The sequence below is a fragment of the Equus przewalskii genome, chromosome 7, assembly GCF_037783145.1.
Source record: "Equus przewalskii isolate Varuska chromosome 7, EquPr2, whole genome shotgun sequence".
Classification (NCBI taxonomy): Eukaryota; Metazoa; Chordata; class Mammalia; order Perissodactyla; family Equidae; genus Equus; species Equus przewalskii.
Window position 1 is genome coordinate 45,875,247 of NC_091837.1, and position 19,035 is coordinate 45,894,281.

The 19,035-nt window shown below is 39.0% G+C and overlaps 1 protein-coding gene and 1 long non-coding RNA gene across 12 annotated transcripts in view; one reads left to right on the forward strand and one right to left on the reverse strand.

The window, feature by feature from the left end:
• Positions 1-6,031, forward strand: part of LOC139084836 (uncharacterized) — a 36,117-nt gene extending 30,086 nt beyond the window's left edge. Inside the window, exon 4 of the long non-coding RNA XR_011542629.1 lies at positions 5,903-6,031. This is a non-coding gene — a long non-coding RNA (uncharacterized lncRNA). The remainder of the gene's footprint in view (positions 1-5,902) is intronic.
• The window catches only part of DLGAP1 (DLG associated protein 1), an 843,303-nt gene that overhangs the window by 437,180 nt on the left and 387,088 nt on the right, over positions 1-19,035 (reverse strand). The gene's annotated exons all lie outside the window — the stretch shown is intronic.

Sequence of the window (19,035 nt, forward strand, 5' to 3'; positions counted from 1 at the left end):
ACTATTTCTTCATGATTCAGTCTTGGGGGGTTGTATGTTTCCAGGAATTTATCTATTTCTTCTAGGTTGTCCAATTGGTTGGCATACAGTTGTTCACAGTAGTATCTTATGATCCTTTGTATTTCTGTGGTATCAGTTGTAACATTCCCTTTTTCATTTCTGATATTATTTGAGTCTCTTTTTCTCTTGAGTTTAACTAAAGCTTAGTCAATTTTGTTTATTGTTTCAAAAAACCAACTCTTGTGGCTGGCCCTGTGGCCTGCTGGTTAAGTTCAGCATGCACCACTTCAGCAGCCTAGGTTTAGTTACCAGGTATGGACCTACATCACTTGGCAGCAGCCACACTGTGCAGGCGACCCACATACAAAATAGGGGAAGACTGGCACAGATGTAGCTCTGTGCCAATCTTCCTCAGCAACAACAACAACAACAACAAAAACCCCACAACTCTTAGTTTCATTGATCTTTTCTATTGTCTTTTTAGTCCCTATTTCATTTATTTCCACTCTGAACTTTGTTATTTCCTTCCTTCTACTAACTTTGCAATTCATTGCTTCTTCTTTTTCTACTTCCCATAGGTGTGAAGTTATGTTGTTTATTTGAGAGCTCTCTCGTTTCTTGATGCAGGCATTTATCACTATGAACTTCCCTCTTAAAACTGCTTTTGCTGCATCCTATAAGTTCCAGTATGTTCTATTTTGATTTTCATTTGTCTCAAGGTAGATTTTGATCTCTTTTGATTTCTTCTTTGACCTAGTAGTTGTTCAGTAGCATGTTGTTTAATCTTCCCATATTTGTGAATGAAAATTCACACATTTTCTTATTGTAATTGATGTCTAGTTTCATACCATTGTGGTCAGAAAGGTGCTTGACATGATTTTTCTTAAAGTTATTAAGACTTGTTTTGTAGCCTAGTATATGATCTATCCTGAAGACTGTTTCATGTGTGCTTGAAAAGAATGTGTATTCTGTTGCTTTTGGAGGGAAAGTGCTGTATATTTCCTTAAGTCCATCTGGTCTAACAATCACTTATGGCCAATGTTTCCTTATTGATTTTCTGTCTGGATGATCTATCCATTGATGAAAGTGAGGTATTAAAGTCCCCTACTATTACTGTATTGCTGTCTCATTCTCCCTTTAGGTCTGTTAATATTTGCTTTATATATTTAGGTGATCCTATGTTGGATAGATAAATATTTACAAATGTTATGCCCCTTGTTGGATTGACCCCTTTATTATTATATTATGACCTTCTTTGTCTCCTATTACAGTGTTTGTTTTAAAGTATATTTTGTCTGATATAGGTATGGCTACCCCAGCTTTCTACTAGTTTCCACTTGCATGAAATATCTTTTTCCATCCCTTCACTTGTAGTCTGTTTGTGTCTTTACATCTGAAGTGAGTCTTTTTTAGGCAGCATATAGATGTGTCTTGTTTTCAATCCATTCAGCCACTCTGTGTCTTTTGATTGGAGAATTTAATCTACTTACATTTAAAGTACTTATTAATAGGTATGTATTTATTGCCATTTTTGTTAACTGTTTTCTGGCTATTTTGTAATTCTTTTGTTCTTTTTTTACTTTCTTCTATTGTGATTTGATGATTTTCTGTAGTGGTATGCTTAGATTCCTTTCTCTTTTGTGTATCTACTATAGGCTTTTGCTTTGTGGTTACCATGAGGCTTACATAAAACAACTTACAACAGTCTATTTTAAGTTGACAAAAACTTAAAGTTGAATGCATTCCAAAGCTTTACATTTTAACCCCCCTCACATTTTATATTTTTGATGTCACAGCTTACATCTTTGTATCTTGTGTATCCATTAACAAATTATTGTAGTTATAGTTATTTACCTCTTTTTGTCTTTTAATCTTTATACTAGATTTATGGGTTTAACTCATTACCTTTATAACATTAGATTATTCTTAATTTTACTATATATTTACCTTTACCAGTGAGATTTATACTTTCCTATGTTTTCCTGTTACCAATTAGCACCCTTTCATTTCATTTTAAAGAAGTCCCTTTCACATTTCTAGTAAGGTTGGTCTAGTGGTGCTGAAGTCCTTCAGCTTGTGCTTGTCTGGAAATCTCTTTATCTCTCCTTCAAATCCGAAGGACAATTTTTCTGGGTAGGGCATTCTTGGTTGGCAGTTTTTTCTTTCCACACTTTGAATATATTGTGCCACTCCCTTCTGTCCTACATGGTTTCTGCTAAAAAAATCTACTGATAATCTTATGGGGGTTCTCTTGTATTTAATAAGTTCTTTTTCTATTGCTGCTTTTAAGATTCTCTCCTTGTCTTTAACTTTTGACACTTTAATTATAATGTGTCTTGGTGTGGGTCTCTGGGGTCATCTTATTGACGTGGGGCAGGGCAGAGGGAGAGCACAAAGATGGCAGCTGCCTGCCTCTCCTGTCTCCAGAGAGAACTGTAGTCAGCCCCTAGATATGTGTTTAATTAGAAGCCTACCCCCTCACGCCACAGCTGTGAAGATAAGCTAACAGGCTTCTTTCAGAGAACTTTGAACTTTGTTCCTTTTTAAGAAATTTTTCTCTGTTTTTAAGAGTCCTGTGGGGGGGCCTGCCACATGGATGAGTGGGTAAGTTCAAGCGCTCCGCTTTGGTAACCCAGGGTTCGGATCCTGAGTGCGGACACGGCACTGTTCATTAGGCCATGTTGAGGCAGTGTCCCACAAGCCACAACTAGAAGAACCCACAACTAAAATATACAACTATGTACTGGGGGGATTTGGGGAGAAAAAAGAAGGGGAAAAAGAAATGAAGATTGGCAACAGTTGTTAGCTCCGGTGCCAATCTTTAAAAAAAAAAAAAGAGTCCTGAGGGACCTGTGAGTGCAAGCCTCACTGGCCACCAGAGCCAGGTGATCTACAGGTGTTTCCTGGGCAGTAGCTGCAAAAATCAGGGTGCTAGATGATGGTGCAAGCTCCTTTCTGAGAGATACTGGTAAGCTGGAGTAAGGCAGAGGGAGACCACAGATGGCACCTTCCCCTCGGGCTGAAGCTTTAAGATAAGCAAATAAGCCTCTTTCCCAGAAACACTGGTTACTTTTCAATTGGCTGTCTCTGTACTGGGCCTTGAAGTGGTGAGTCCTCCAAGCCCTTTAAGAACTGTTTCTCAGTTTGCTATAGCATTGTAGGTCTCACGGATGCAAGCCCTTGTGGCTTTCAAAGCTAGACGTTTTGGGGGCTCATCTCTCAGGAGCAGGTTTAAAAGTTGGGGTGCCAGATGTGGGGCTCAAAGTCTTTGCTCCTCAGGGAGAAGCTTGGGTTGTGAGTTCCCTCTTGATGATGGGTGCCGCACTAGGGGTGGGGTTTATGGCAAGACTGTGCCTCAGCCTCTCCTACCTGCTTCAATGTGGTTTTTCTCTCATTTGCCTGATATGTAGGAGTCGCTCAGCTGGCTCTTCATTTTTTTTCAAAGGAAACTGTACCGTATGTAGTTGTAGATTCAATGTGTCCATGGGAGGAGGTGAGTTCAGCATTTTCCTATGTCACCATCTTTAACGGGAACCTCCCTTCTGTTCTCTCTTCTATGACAAGAGGGTAGTGGCAATGTTTAACTCAATAAAAACATAGAGTAATTGTATAGAAATAGGGCTGTATTGAGGAATAATGGGATAACACGTTAAAACATTCAGCATAGCACCTCATGGCTCATGCCAAGTAGTCAATATAAGAACAATTGTAGTAACATATATTATTTTCATCATATTAAGATAGATATTCTGTGTTTACGTATTAGTTTGCTCTTCTGTCATTACATGATGACTTATCTCACGTATTTATATATAGTTATTGCAAAAATCACATGAATGCTAGTCAACATTCACTTAGAGTGGTCTCTCTCAAGTTATTTCCTATTTTTATTTTTGGGTTGTTTTACGTTTGCTTTCTATTAGAGTGTTTCCCCTCTCTGGGCACTTCACTCCTTAGGATTTTTCAGTAGAACTTTATGATTTAACAATAGCAAAGTTACTGTGTACAGCTACTCTGTAAAATGAAGATATCAACTTGTCATCTCTTCACAAAATTGCACACCTTAGTATATTTTGTCAAGTATAGTTAAATAAACAAAAATACCCTTAAAATCTAAGCACCGAAAGACTTACCAAAAACTCTATGTGGTAAGCTGTAGAGGCTTTCATTATGCTACAACTTTTCAAAAAATCAAGTCTTTCAAAGACAGGTACAGCTGTTAGATATAAATAGCTTCTGAAGATATACCACATCTGTCTGAAAATGAAAATCATTTTTCATACCCAGCATTTTCTAACTTTCTGAATTGTTCTGTGAAACTGTTACATTCTCATGCTGTGAAAGGCAGACAAACCAAAACCAGAGATGGGGAAAAATAATGATCACAATTTCTGTACAATTACCGCATGCTGCTTTTTGAGGGTTCGATTTAACTTTTCCGACTTTTGAACCAATGTACAAAATGGGAAACTGCGTTATTCAAAGGCAGAAGGAGAAGAACAAGTGCTGGTAAAGCCTTGCGACAGGACACAGGAAGGGAGTGATATCTACCAATTCTCTTTCCACTGCACTTACGCTCCAGACTCCTCTTGACTTCTGCTCGTTTCTATGAATGAGTGGTTGCAGATGACCAGGTTGCTGTTTTACTGTCTGGTCTTAGTAATATTTCACGAATGGCATTAACCAAGCATTCATGGAGATCCATTAGCCTTCCTGTGTTGCAGCTGATACTAGGACAACAACCACACCAGCAGCACACATCTGCCTAGGTATTACATGTGCATTCACTCACGCATGCACTTATTCATTACTTCAACAAATAAATGACTCAATGGTTGAAGTGTGCCCAGTACTGTCCTTGATATTGGGACTAAATAGGAGTAACAGTGTACTTTCCCTCGAGGAACTTGCAGTCTAGTGGAAGACAGGTAATAACATGTCCAAGGCAGGATAGGGTTCTCCCTTCCCTTTGCTCCTTCCTCTCCTCACTCTGTTGGAAATGGAAAATTTTAGCATAACAACACATGGAAGTTATGCTATGAATGTGATTAATCTTCTCATGGTAGAATAGGTTTGTCTTGTAGTTATACCCATTTAAAGAATGACAGTGTCTGTTGGTGGGAATGTAGATTGGTTCAACCATTATGGAAAACAGTATGGAGATTCCTCAAAAAATTGAAAATAGAACTACCATATGATCCCACTTCTGGATACTTATCTGGAGTAAATGAAATCACTATCTTCAAGTGATATATGCACCCCTATGTGTACTGCAGCATTAGTCCAAGACATAACCAATAACCAAGACATAGAAACAACCTGAGTGCCCATCAACAGAGGAAAGGATAAAGAGAATGTGGTATAAATAAATCAATTAATTAAACAAACAAATAAATAAATAAATAAATAATATAAATATATTATTCAGCCATAAAAAATAAGGAGATGCTGATATATGTGACAGTATGGATGGACTTGAGGGCAACATGCTAAGTGAAATAAGTCAAACAGAGAAAGACAAATATTGTACGACCTCAATTTATGTGGACCCTAAAAAAGCCAAGCTCGTAGAAACAGAGTAGAATGATGGTTGCCAGGGGGTAGGGGAAATGGGGAGATGTTGGTCAAAGGATACAAACTTCTAGTTAAAAGATGAATGAGTTCGGGAGATGTAACATACAGTACAGTGACTACCATTAATTGTATTATATAACTTGAAAGTTGCCAAAAGATTAGCTCTTAAATGTTGTCACCATCTATGCACAAAGAGGAAGTATGTGAGGTGATGGATAAGTTAATTAATCTTCTTGTGGTAATGATTTTGTAATATATGTGTATCAAATCATCATGCCATACACTTTAAATTTATACAATGTTATATGCTCATTATATCTCAATATAGCTGAGAAAAACATGACTGTCCACCATCACCCTCTCAGGAACAGAAACCACTGGGTGAATGAGTCCCCTCCTCAGACCACAAGGAGCGCAGCCGGATGAGCTGGGTCATGTGGGGAGGACATGGCAGTGGAAAAGAAGAAGAGAAGTATTCTGAGGGAGGAAAGGATCTTTGGACTACCATATATGCCCGACTCGCTAAAGAGTGAAGATGTAGAAAAGGCAAGAAATGATTTGCACCACAGCCTAGAATTTGAGTGTGTTTGTGATCAACAAGGAGTAGGATTGTGCCGTTTTCCAGTAATGGACTCTACCTGCAGAGGCCCTTCTAGACATTGCACACACAATGCAGGGTTATATATCATTTCTCTAATTTTTCCATTGAGATGAAAATTTGTAACCTCTTGAGCATACACTACAGTAAACTATGTGCAATCATAATAAAATTATATTAAGAATCATTGGTGGGGAGGAGGGGGCGGGCCTCACAGCCTAGTGGTTAAGTTCAGCACACTCTGCTTCAGCTGCCTGGGTTTGGTTCCTGGGCACAGACCTACACCACTTGTCAGCACCCATGTTGTGGTGGTGACCCACACACAAAACAGAAAAAGGTTGGTACAGATGTTAGCCCAGGGTGAATCTTCCTCGGCAAAAGAAAAAAAAAGACAAAAAGAATCATTAGGGCACTTATGTTAGTTACCAGAAGTTAAGCCATACTAGATGGTATTAGTTTTGGTTGTTTATAATGGAAAACCAAAAATAACAGTGGCCTAAACATGGAGATGTAACTCTTTTTCAGGAAAAGCAGTCCAGAGCTGGTAGTTCAGTGCTGGTATTTGGTAGTCAGGGACTCAGTTATTATCTTTATGTTCTTCCCTTCTAGAGCTATCCTCCAAGAAAGGTCACCTCATATTCCAAGACAGCTGCTGGAGTGCCAGCCATCAGGCACAGGGCCAGAAGAAGGAGGAAAGAAGGAAGTTAAAGGAGCAAATCTCCCAGCTGAATCAGCTCTTTTGAAGAGCCATGGAAAGTCCCACACTACCTTTTCACTAATATCTCATTAGCCAGAACTTATTTAAATAGCCACCTCTCACTGCATTGCAGGCTGGGAAATGTGGTCTTTCAGCTGTCCACATTGCTATTCCAAATAAAACTGGGGTTCTGATACCAAGAGAAAGGGAAGAATATATTGGGTAAACAACTAGAAGTCTAGATTCCACGACCTATGAAACAGTATATGTGCCCTAAAAGTTCCAGGTACCCATTATCCATTTCACTATGTGAACATGAGGGTAATGTTCACTTAAGCATGCTATATATGTACAATTCTGGAAAACTCTGGCTATTAGAAAGGCAGGGGTAATTCCTTTTTTTCCTTTCTTCACCCTCTGCCCCCAGTGCAGGTGTGTTGACATGCTCCTTCTCCTAAGCGGTTTTCTTATCAGAAAATTGACAATTTTGAAGCAACTAAAAGAACGGGAATTGTACAACTATGTAGATTGGATATATTTGTTGCTTCAAGCTTAATTATAATCTTTTTCAATGCTGTCAGTCCTTCCAGGTGTTGCTATTCAGCCTCCTTGATTCTTCTCATGAGAATGGAGCTGAGGATGGTGCTATTTCAAGGTCCACACTTTGATGCTGTCCCATTATTCTCATTGATTAATTAGCTAAAACATCTACTGAGCACCTATTATAACATAGGCCCTCTGCTAGTAATAAGAAACACAAAGATGAAAAAAAATCTCTAGCCTCAAAAGGCTCTCCATCTAGTTGTAGAGATGTCAACTGAGCATGCTGACCGCATTTTCACAAGTGCTACAAGAGAGGAGAGGGCATGGAAGGCAGAAGGCACAAAGGAGGAGCAAGCAGGCTTGTCTGGAGGAGTGTGAGAGGTCTTCACAGAAGAGCTGGTGCTTGATGTGGGGAAAAGGTAGTTTAGAAACTTTCCAGATTTTCAAGGTTAGAGGACAGAAAACAGCCCCTGAAAGGCAGGGATAAACGAAACAGCCAGGAAATAGTTTGAGATAAGACAGATTATAGGATGTAACAGAGGAGAGGGTACTAACAATGATCTGGTTTCTCAGGGATAACAGAGGCCAGGAGGCATAAGGACCCCCAAAGCCATGACACTTCCTCAAATATAATGACATCTGTATCCATCTTTGTTTCCTACCCTGGCATCTCAACTCCCCCACACCCAACAAAACTCTTGAGTCTACCTACCAGAATTTCCTTTGTATCTCTCTTCCTTCCATCCAGTGACACCGCCTCAATTCAGGGCTTATCCTTCTTCTCCTGGTTGGTTATGTAAGTTTCCTAACTGCTTCTGGCCTCGGCCTTCACCCACACCCCACCCCACCCCACCTGCCCTCTTAGCTTTCCTCCACCCAGCCAAAGCAGTGGACATTTTGAAATGCACATCTGCTGATTATTCTCACTTCTATACAAAACCAACACTTCAGCAGATCCCCATGGCCCCCAGGCAAAGTTCAGACTTGTAGTGCAGCAGTGAGGGTTCCTATAACCTCTGCCCACCTTCCCAGCCTCCCCGCCGCCATGGCCACAGACAAACAAGACCAGCTGCTGTGAAATAGTGGCCCTGGTCTCACAGCATACAGGGCCGGGCTCGGGAGAGACTCACATCACTTTTCAGGTTCCACTGGCCAGGGCTCACGTATTTGGCCACACCAAATGCAACCGTGGCTGGAAATGCAGTGTTGCTGTGGCAAAGGAAGAAGAGAAGGCCGATTTTGTTGAGCAGCGAGCAGTCGGCCATGGATCTGCTGAACTGGTTTTCTATATATTTTCGCTTTGTCCTTGGATCTCCTGAACTGCCCTTCTATAGTTTATAGCTTTGTCCTTTTACTTTCCATGGTATACAGTTTTCTTTGACTGTCTCACTAACAAATTGCTCCTATTTCATATTCTTGTTTTATGACTGCAATACCTTCATCAATGACCTGTGAAAATACTAATTCAGTAATATTAAATTCTAATTTCTAAAAGCTTTCTTTTTTAAATTTGAAAAAAATTCTTATTTTTAAATTTCTTTTTCCATTGGGGTCATTTATTTGAAATGTTCATTTAAGCTTTAGTCTCTTGTGCTGTTGGCTTTCCCTAAATAATTATTGCTAACACTTGCTTACTGTGTATCAGGTACTATTGTAAGCATTTGCATATATCCATCACTTAATATTTAAAACACTTATCTATGATAGGTTCTATGATTTGCCCCATTGTACAATGAGGAAACGGAGGCACAGTGTGTTCAGTTACTTGCCCAAGATCACATTGCTAGTGAGTTAGTTGGATCCAAATTCAGAGAATCTGACCCTAGAATCTTACGGCATATTATTTTTCAAATGTGTAGTACATTTTGGATATCTGTTCATGGTTAAAAGTTAAGCATTAAATTGACTAATCAAAGCAGTGCACAGAGGGTTTCTCTGCTGTTTTAATGATAATTTCTAATGTGCTCTACCCTCCTCAAATCTCTGCCAATTCCCCTTTTCCTTCTCTATTCTCAGTGACGGTTTCTCATACTTCATGGAGAAACAGAAGCCAATGAGATGGGAGCCACCACACATTTCCATCACATTTCTATAGGATTCTTCCAACAACTGTAAAATTAAGAAATACAACATTCCTTAAAAACTGTCAACTTGTGGGTTCCTTTTATGGTGAACATTAAATATTTAAACACAAATTTAATGAATCTACTTGTAATTATTGTCTGAGTAATCTATTCTCTGAATTTTGCACACCAAAAACTATTTTATGGTCAAAGTTATAAACGGTGTATTTCTATAGTCCTAAGCTCGCAAGATGAATTTAGATCCATTTATATTACAAACAACTTATTTCTATATTCCTAAACTAACATGATGATTTTAGATCTGTGAAAGACTCTAAAAATAAATCCTGCATACTTGTCTACGGTTGGTGAGAATTTTGGAGACATGTTTGTCCTTTTGTTTGTGTTTTGGAAGATACTCAGCTCAATTTTATGGACAATTTCAGCCCTCCTGTCCTTCATGGCAAATAACAAAAACAGTAATTAATTATTGTATAATCATTAGAATAAGCCAATCTGTTCAACCCTGTGTCCTCATTTTCTGGCACAAAGCAGATACTCAAAGAGCATTTTTGATCGGCTCTGCAGAGGTTCTGCCTCACCCTCCCCACGCACAGGTGGGTGTCACTGCCAGCTTGGGCCAGGCTCTTAGTTCTCATAAGATGGCATTGGCCAACTGTGGCTTTGATCATCAGTGCATATGGCCCTGCCTTTAATCAGCAGCATGGAACACCCGCCTCAGGCCCTTGCCAGAGAGAAGGCCTTTGAACAGTTTGCTGCTCACCTTCTATTGAAAGCTCTTGACAGAAATATTGAAGGTGTGTTTGAAGGACCTGTGGTCAATGCATTCCTCACTGTGATCTTTTCATGAATTGAAAGCTCTGAAGTCTCCTTCTAGAAAAATACACTTAGAGAAATACACATAAAATGGCGTGCATCATTTCAGAGGCCTGAGTACCTGCTGAAGCACAGACTGACCCTAGAGGAACCAGTCCATGATGACAAATAGGCTTCAATTTCTGCCAGTTCTAATCAATCGGAAGTGATGGTCACAAGCACTATTTTGAAATGAATCTGAGCCCAGTTTGGCCTCAGTGGAAGAGCTCTATGACCTAGTTGCACACACTGTGTGTGAGTGAGGCAAGTGCTGGGCCTGGTAATGGGTTATATTTTTGGCATCCTTTTTCTGGCAGTTAAGGTAGACTATTAGCAGGCTGTGTATGTTGACCACAAGCTTTCTCATTTCTCCAGCAAATTGCTTCTGCTGAGTTGGATTTGGGCATTATGCCCTCAGTTGGTATTAAGCAAAAAGTTTTTAAAGTTTCCTATGTGACCTGCCTTTACTTTTGTTGTCAGTATGTCATCAAAAATGCTGGCCACCACGTGTCAGATAAGATGTCCTTGTCAAATCGAGGTGACAGGAAAATCTTTGCTTCACTGGAGAATGCTATGCTTTCAAAACAAAAATATGAGTAATACACAGTTTTCCTTTTTGCTTCAGCTTTTAAGAATATCAGCTTAATGTCAGTAATTATTAGGGCCCTAAATACAGCCTACAGTGATACTAACTTTTATTTATATCTTGATTGATTGATCTATCAATCTATCACTCCTTTGATCCAACTATCCTTATAAGCCACTCCAAATCCTCTGTGGAACAAAGCAGGATCTATAAAAAACAAATAATATTCTATATATGTCAATATTTTAAATCTTGTATGAAGAAAAAGTTCTCCTCCCTTGGCTTCAGATAATTCATTAATTTTACAACTTTAAGACTAAAGAGAAACACATGCTATTAACAGATTTACATATCTAAATAACTAGTATACAGTTGGCGTCTTCCCCTTTCATGTTCTCTCTCTCCAGTGTGACCAAACAACTTTTTTCCTAGAGACAGATATTTAGATTTTAATTTTATAGATACTTAAATATAGGGAGCGAGAACATAAAATTTTTTAAAATATAAAACCCATATAAATTTACAATGGTTTTCAGAGTTTGTTCACTTTTGATAGAAACAAATCATTAGTTCCAATAACTTCTCCAGGACAAGTGCCACAGGTCTACAAAGATGGCCATCAATGGTTTGGCTTGTCTGTTGTCTTCAGTCTTTGCCTCAACCCCTCGACTGATATTCAAGTGTGGAATTACTCCCAATTCAAAGATACACGAAAGGCAGGTGGCTGGAGGAGAAGACAGAGAAAATCTTGTGTATGTTCTCTGGGAGAAGCTTCTGTGAAAGAACCTAAGATGAGCACATGCGTGAGGAAATAGAGCCAGAGTTCATACCTGAAGATGAACTGTGAGGAGATGGGTGGCAGTCATCATGAAAGAAATCTCAAAAGTTACACCAATCTTTGCAATACTTTTCTTCTGAATTTCTTCTGCCCATGAGGCTCTATTGTTCTAATTTATTTTAAAGCACATTTGTTTCAAAGACTGAAAAAGTGTTGACTGAATTTAGGGAAACTGTTTCTCCAGTTCTGGGTATATGATAAGTTTGGGAGGCTGGGGTGTGATGTTTCTACCTGTGGAATCAGCACAATAGGGAGAAGGCAGGTGGACCTGTGTTCAGCCCTGGGTCAGACACTTATTATCGTGTGATCTCCAGAAAGTTACTTAACCCATCTGTATGTCTCAGTTTTCTCATACATAAAATAAGGATAACAGTAGTATCCAACTCTCAGATATGCTACGTAGATTAAATGCCGTATATTATGGAAAGTGTATGGAGTATACGAAATACTTGATAGAGATTAGTTCCCTCCCTTCACCTTTCCAGCAATACTTACAGAGGATGAAGAAGGGGGTGAGAACTTTCAGTCTTATTCACACCAAAAATCACATTTTGATAGTCAAAATAAAGTGATCATATAATCTAAGCAAATGAGTGAGCCACATGGTCTGGGAATAGAGCAGAATAATTGAACCAAGGACTGTGTGTGAAGAAAGTCTGGAAATATGTTACATCTAAGTGCTACATCCTTTCTTATCTTTTTCTTTCGCGTAGGGAGTAAAGAGAGTGGAGAGAGGTAGGAACTTAGGGCAGGGATTGTGCCTGTTCTGTTCACAGATGTATCCCAAGTGTGTAGGCCAGGATCCTCATATGGATTAGGTGCTTAATAAATATTTGGTAAAGAGAACTGAATAGTGAGAAAGAAAATGGGAACAGTCTGGGACTTGATGCTTTGTTTTCCTTGGAGTTCGGGGATGAAAATAATTATTTCTAACAAACAATAGAGGAAAGTCTTTAATTTTCCACCGCAGACAAGGCACTTGACCTTACCCATCTTCTCCAAGTACATACAAAAAACATCAGGCAACTGCCTCTGGAACCCCAGTGTAAGCAGTTACAAATAAAGCAAAGAGCGGTCCAGCTGAAACTGCCGTCTCTTTAGTAAGGAGGGCTTCACTCTCTGCCGACCCAGACTGAACGCAGAAGGTGCAGAGGCTGAGCCACGAGACAAAGTAGTTCATTTGCATCGTAAACACAGATGCTCAGATGAAATGGTTTGCTAGTTCTCAGGGTCTGTTCTCTTGACTGGTGAAACAATCTACAATGAAGTCCACGTAAAGCATATCATGTTGGGTGCAAAAGTTGGGTCAATAGAAAAGTCAGTTGGAAACATTCTGCTGTATCAGTTAAGGATTCAGTTTGCTCTTCTAAAGAAACTAGCACTGAATATCAATTTTACCACTCTTTTCAAGTATAAGCCAGACAATGAGAATCACTCACATGCCACAAGTCAGATTGCAAAGTTTTGGGGGAAAATATCAGAAAAAAAATACATATACATATGGATGGCTAGCATTTGATAAGCAACGGATATTTTGGTAACAAAAATACAGTGCTGCTCTGGCTACTAACAGAAATGATGGAAACAATAGAGGGAACTGTAAGGAATGGCTCTGACAGGTGCTGCCCTGTGGTTTGCTGTGTCTTAAGTTGGGTTCCCTGGAAACAGACTCTGAGATGGAGATTTGAGAGCAGGAGGTTCAATGCGGTGTGCACTGGGGAAACCACCACTAAAGTAGAGAGGAAAGGAGGATTGAGTGGAGGAAAATGAATTTTGGAGCTAGGATGGCCCTTCAGAATTGTCCCGAACTGAGGCAAGGGGGCTGGGCCTTTGTATTCCCCTCACTGACCAGTCATTGGATGTGGGCTGCCCTGGGGAGGAAGCTTGAGTGAAGCAGCTCCCTTCAACCAAAGGCAATTCCCTAGAAGGGAGGTAGCAGAGAGTCATCAGCTGCCACTATTCCCAGCAGCAGGCGGGAGAGGTACTTTGGTCCTAAAGGGGTATATGGGTGGCCAATTACAGCATCCACCAAAACTGGCAAGTTCAAGTAACAATATAGTTAAGAGAGAGTAACTGACATGTTGCTGCTCAAGTGGTTCAGATTCGGTGCTTTCACTGCTGTGGCTGGGATTGGTCTCTCCGTCAGGGAACCAAACCACCCGTCTGTTGGTTGTCATACTGTGGTGGCTGCGAGGTGCTGTGATGCTGAAAGTTATTTCAAAAACCAGCAAGGTGACCCATAATGGACAGGTTTCAGCAGAGCTTCCAGACTAAAATAGACTAGGAAGAAGGACCTGGCCACCCTCTTCTGAAAAAATCAGCCATGAAAACCCTGTGAATAGCAAAGAGCATTGTCTGATACAGCGCCAGAAGGGGAGAGGATGGCGCGGAAAGACGGGCAGGGTTCTGCTCTGCTGTGCACAGGGTCGCTGGGAATCGGAATGGACTCGAGGGCATTAACAACAACAAAAGTGACGTGTAATTTGCATATAAAGGGCATTTAATAAATATTTGTGGTTATGAGGGAATAATGATAAGCAACGAATGTAAACTTCATCAGAAGGGATTTAAACGAAGCTACAGGAAAATACAGAAGTATAATAAACCCCTCAGAAACCAGAAGAATATCTGTACTGTGACTTTGTCATTTGATTTAATTATTAAAATTATTTGGATTCTGAATTTATTAAGCCTTGGGGAAAAAGCAGAAGAAAAAGTCCCACAATGGCCTCTGATTTGGGAAATCAGGGTCCAACAAGTGGGGGCCCCCTCCCAACTGTAAAATGGCGATTATTCCACTACATACAAGTTTGACAGCAAATTTCATGTCTTTGAAGAAGAAACAATTAGTCTTGCGTGAAGCAGCAGAGAGAAGTGAAAAGCATCATTGATTGAATCTTTCCAAAACTGCCACTCTTCCTGTGTGCAGCCCTTTCAACTATCATAGTCCTCATGTAAAGTTCCTGGTCATTTCTGAGCAGCCTACTCCACTCGATCTAATGATCCAGCACCTCTTCCCCTGAGAGTCTGGAGCCGCTCGCCTTGCAGCCAGCAATTTAATCACAAAGACATTTTCCTGACATTATGCATTCCTGTGTGAGATGGTGCCCCTCCCTTCACTCAATGTCCACGTTAAAAAGAAAAGTAATACAAATTAGATGCTTGCAATGAACCACTTTTATCCACAGACTTAAATGGTAATTTCAAAGATGCTTCATGTTCTTTTCTCAGAGGTCTTCAAGCTAAAGTAGATTCTAACACTTAGCCCATAAGCATTTCTGTCCCTCAAGATTTACCCAATCAAAGACAAAACTAATTTATTAAATATATTTAAACTATCATGATACTGTAACAAAAATGCAGAAATTCAATGTGCTAACCATGAACTTTTACTATGACTGATCAATGCGTTGCTGATAAGACTAAATCATTTTTGTGCAGATCCCAAATGCTCCTGCCATCTCTATCTACTTAAAAAGAATCCTCATATATCACATAAACTGACTAAAGTGAGAAAGACTTAAAAGTAAATATTAAATATATTTAGGAGAACTGATCTTTATGCAAAAGACGAGTCATTTCTTAAAATGAAAAAACACTTTTAATTTTTACTACATAAATGTGTATTTTGCAGACATGCCTGTTTCAGTCTTCAGTGTATTTGGGGAAGAATATTTTGTTTACATAGAACAAGCATAACTTATTGGCCACCTCATGAACTAGTTTATTTTAGCATAGTTGAAAGGATAGTCAGGTCTTATCTAGGATTTTTGGCTCTAATGATAAGGGTTATTAAACAAGATACTTGTATCTTACAGGGCTGACCAGTTAGCCAGGATCGCCTAAGCCTGTGCGGACACTCCAGGACAGGAGGCACACAGGCCCACACCCACACACCCATGTGGAGCTCCCCAACAGCAAATTACACACCCTTTGTATAAAGTTCAGCTCTTCCCTTGGTCTCCTGTTAAGATATTCCTAAGCAGGGTATCATTAAGGTGATGGGGGGAGGCAGAGGCACAGTAATATGTCTATTTCCTGCATTAGAGGGAAGAAGTGCTAAATTTTGCCCAGATATATGCCTGATGCATGAATCAGCACTGAAAGAAATTCAGAATGCCTTAAAATAACTCACAAATAATAACGGAGAATTTAACATTATTATTTACTGATAGGTACTAATAAGACATAAAACACTTTTTTTTTTTTTTTAAAGCCAGGGGTAAAAGATAATAGTCGACATAGCAGTGTGACATTATTAATGATTTTGCAGATTTTTTTCCTTTTCTACTATTGTCAGTAACCTGCACTCTACTTTCAAGTGTGAGAATGATAAAGTCTTAAAATAAAACTATTCCTTTTATACAGTGGTAAATGAAATCACTGCTTGGCTAAACCTTGCTCTTAATTCAGCTTCGGTCTAAAGAAAGGAAATAACCTGGATTCCTATTCTGAGAGATTTGACTCATAGTACAAATCAAGGTGCAAACACCACAGGTCTCTAGTTGCTGTGAATGTCAGGATGAGTGTGAATCTTATGATCAGGACTTTTCAATTTGAAACAGCTATTACTTTTGATACAGTTTATTTAATGGAAAAACCTCTCTCATGTTTCAGATTTGCCCCAAGGCTTAGCTACAAGAATAATAATGTTATCACAATATGAATGCATTCATTCTATAGACTTGAGCACCTGTTACCCACCAGGTCCTACGCTTGGGTGGGGGATCCTCAAATGAGTTAGATATAGTTCCTGCCTTCAACAGCTGTGATGGCAACAAGGTTTTTTTTTTGGTCTTTGTTCTCCCCAGGTGAGAACGACTAACCCGGTAAACTACTAATTGATAGTCTGCAAGGTTCAAGCCCAGCTTTCAGAAGACTCTCAAATACAGCTGGTGTTTTTACGGTTGTTTTCTACACGTTCTTAATTTTGTTTTTCTCAATCTTTAAAGCTTTAATTAAAAAAAGTGTGGACCTGGAGCCAGCCTGGTGGCGCAGTGGTTAAGTTCACACATTCCACTTTGGTGGCCCAAGGTTCACTGGTTTGGATCCTGGGTGTGGACCTACACATCTCTTGTCAAGCCATGCTGTGGCAGGCGTCCCACATAGAATGTAGAGGAAGATGGGCACAGATGTTAGTTGAGGGCCAGTCTTCCTCAGCAAAAAGAGGAGGATTGACAGCAGATGTTAGCTCAGGGCTAATCTTCCTCAAAAAACAAAAAAAAAATGTGGACCTAGGATAAGCAAATTTAAGATGACTGTGAACTTCAATTTATGACATTTTATTATTGTCAATCTACAGAATATTCCTCTTCTATTTGTTCACTTTCCTTTGGTTTTGCTTCTTTTCTCTATCTTCTATCACTAATCCCACACCCCCCTCCCGCCATAGGTAGCTTTGATAATATATTTAAAATACATTGTTTTAGTCTACCTTTTATACACAGACACACACACATACATGAAGAGAAGCTTTGAAAAACTTTGGCATGGAGCATGTTTAATTTACATAAATGATACTGTGGTATAAATATCATTCTGTTTCTAACTTTTGCCTTCAACATTGTTTTTAAAGATCTACCCATGTTGCTACATATTAGCCTAAGTTATTGCTTTTTACCCCATAACATGCCATCCTATTCATGCATTGGGAAGCCTACCAACAGAATAGCTCTGTCATAAATATTAACATACCTTTTTCCTTGAGCACCTGAGTGATTTATCAAAGATATACCCAGTAGTACAATTACTAGGGTGTGCATAATTGTCAGGTGTGTGCATACTTAATTTCAGTAAATTCAGACAGGTTATTTTCCCAAATAGCTGCATTAGGTAATATTCCCACCAATAAGGCACTAGGGTCTCCATTTTTCTACATCTTCATGAGCATTTGATATTGCATGACTTTTTAATTTTTCCCAGTCTGATGCTTATAGATTGGCATTTTATTGATGCTTTAATTAGTATTTTCCTAATTTCTAGAGAGTTCGAGCATCTTTTACTATTTATTACCCATTTAGAGTTTTCTTTCTGTGAATTGCCTATTCACGGACATTGTCTATTTTTTTTTTCCTCACTTTTTCAAGAGTAGGGATAAAATAACTAATCCTATCAAGAATATTATCGAATTTATCCTTTTTGTTTAAAAAATGTGTTACATGAAGAATTTATTTTAAGTCTTCAATACTAGGAAAGCTTTAGGCTTTTTTGAAAGCTATATAACTATTATGGTGAACTTTATTGCCATGGCTTTCAGGAAACTTATAGGCATATTTGATCTGTAATCACAGCCATATTGACCCTTTCAGTGGGTATTTTTGCTTTCTTGGTTTTTCTTTGAACACAATTTTTTACTTCAATATTGTGGTTAACTTTTTTTTATGTCTTTTGTCATGACCTAACTCAAAAGATGTTTTGAAGGAGTCAAGCATAAGTAAATTAATAAGTTTATTTTTTTCAAAATGTATTCGTTTAACTTAATTTGGTTGTCTTACTAGAACAAAATGTGTTCTTACTCACCTTAGAATGACAATAGGCTTTTTGAATTATAAGGCTGTGGAGATCATCTAGTTCAACCACACACACTTTTTAAGTACGAGATGGAAGACCACAGAGGTCACCTGAAACTGTTTAGGCTATACAGGTAGGGAAAAAACTGGACTGGCCTGGCACCAAATCTGGTTTTTAGTTTCTTTTCATTTATCAAATTACCTTTAAAAATCTGTTTGGGAGTGACCTTATGCTGTTGGGAAGACTGGATAGACAAGTGCAAAAGAATGAAAGTAGACCATTATCTTATACCATAAACAAAATGGATTAAAGACTTGAAAATAAGACCTGAAACCATAAAACTCCTAGAAGAAAATATAGGCAGTACACTCTTTGACATCAGTCTTGTCAGTCTTTTTGAAGACTATGCCTACTCAGGCAAGGGAAATAAAAGAAAAGAATAAACAAATGGGACTACATCAGACTAAAAAGGTCTGCACAGCAAAGGAAACCATCAACAAAATGAAAACAACCCATCAACTGGGAGAAAATATTTGCAAATCATATATTTGACAATAGGTTAATTTCCCAAATATATAAAGAACTCATACAACTCAACAACAAAAAAATGAACAATCAGATAAAAAAATGGGGAGGGAATATGAACAGATATTTTTCCAAAGAGGATATACAGATGGCCAAAGACACATGAAAAGATCTTCAACATCACCAGCCCTGACCTCCTGTCCTGGTGGAATCCCAGCTTCCCTG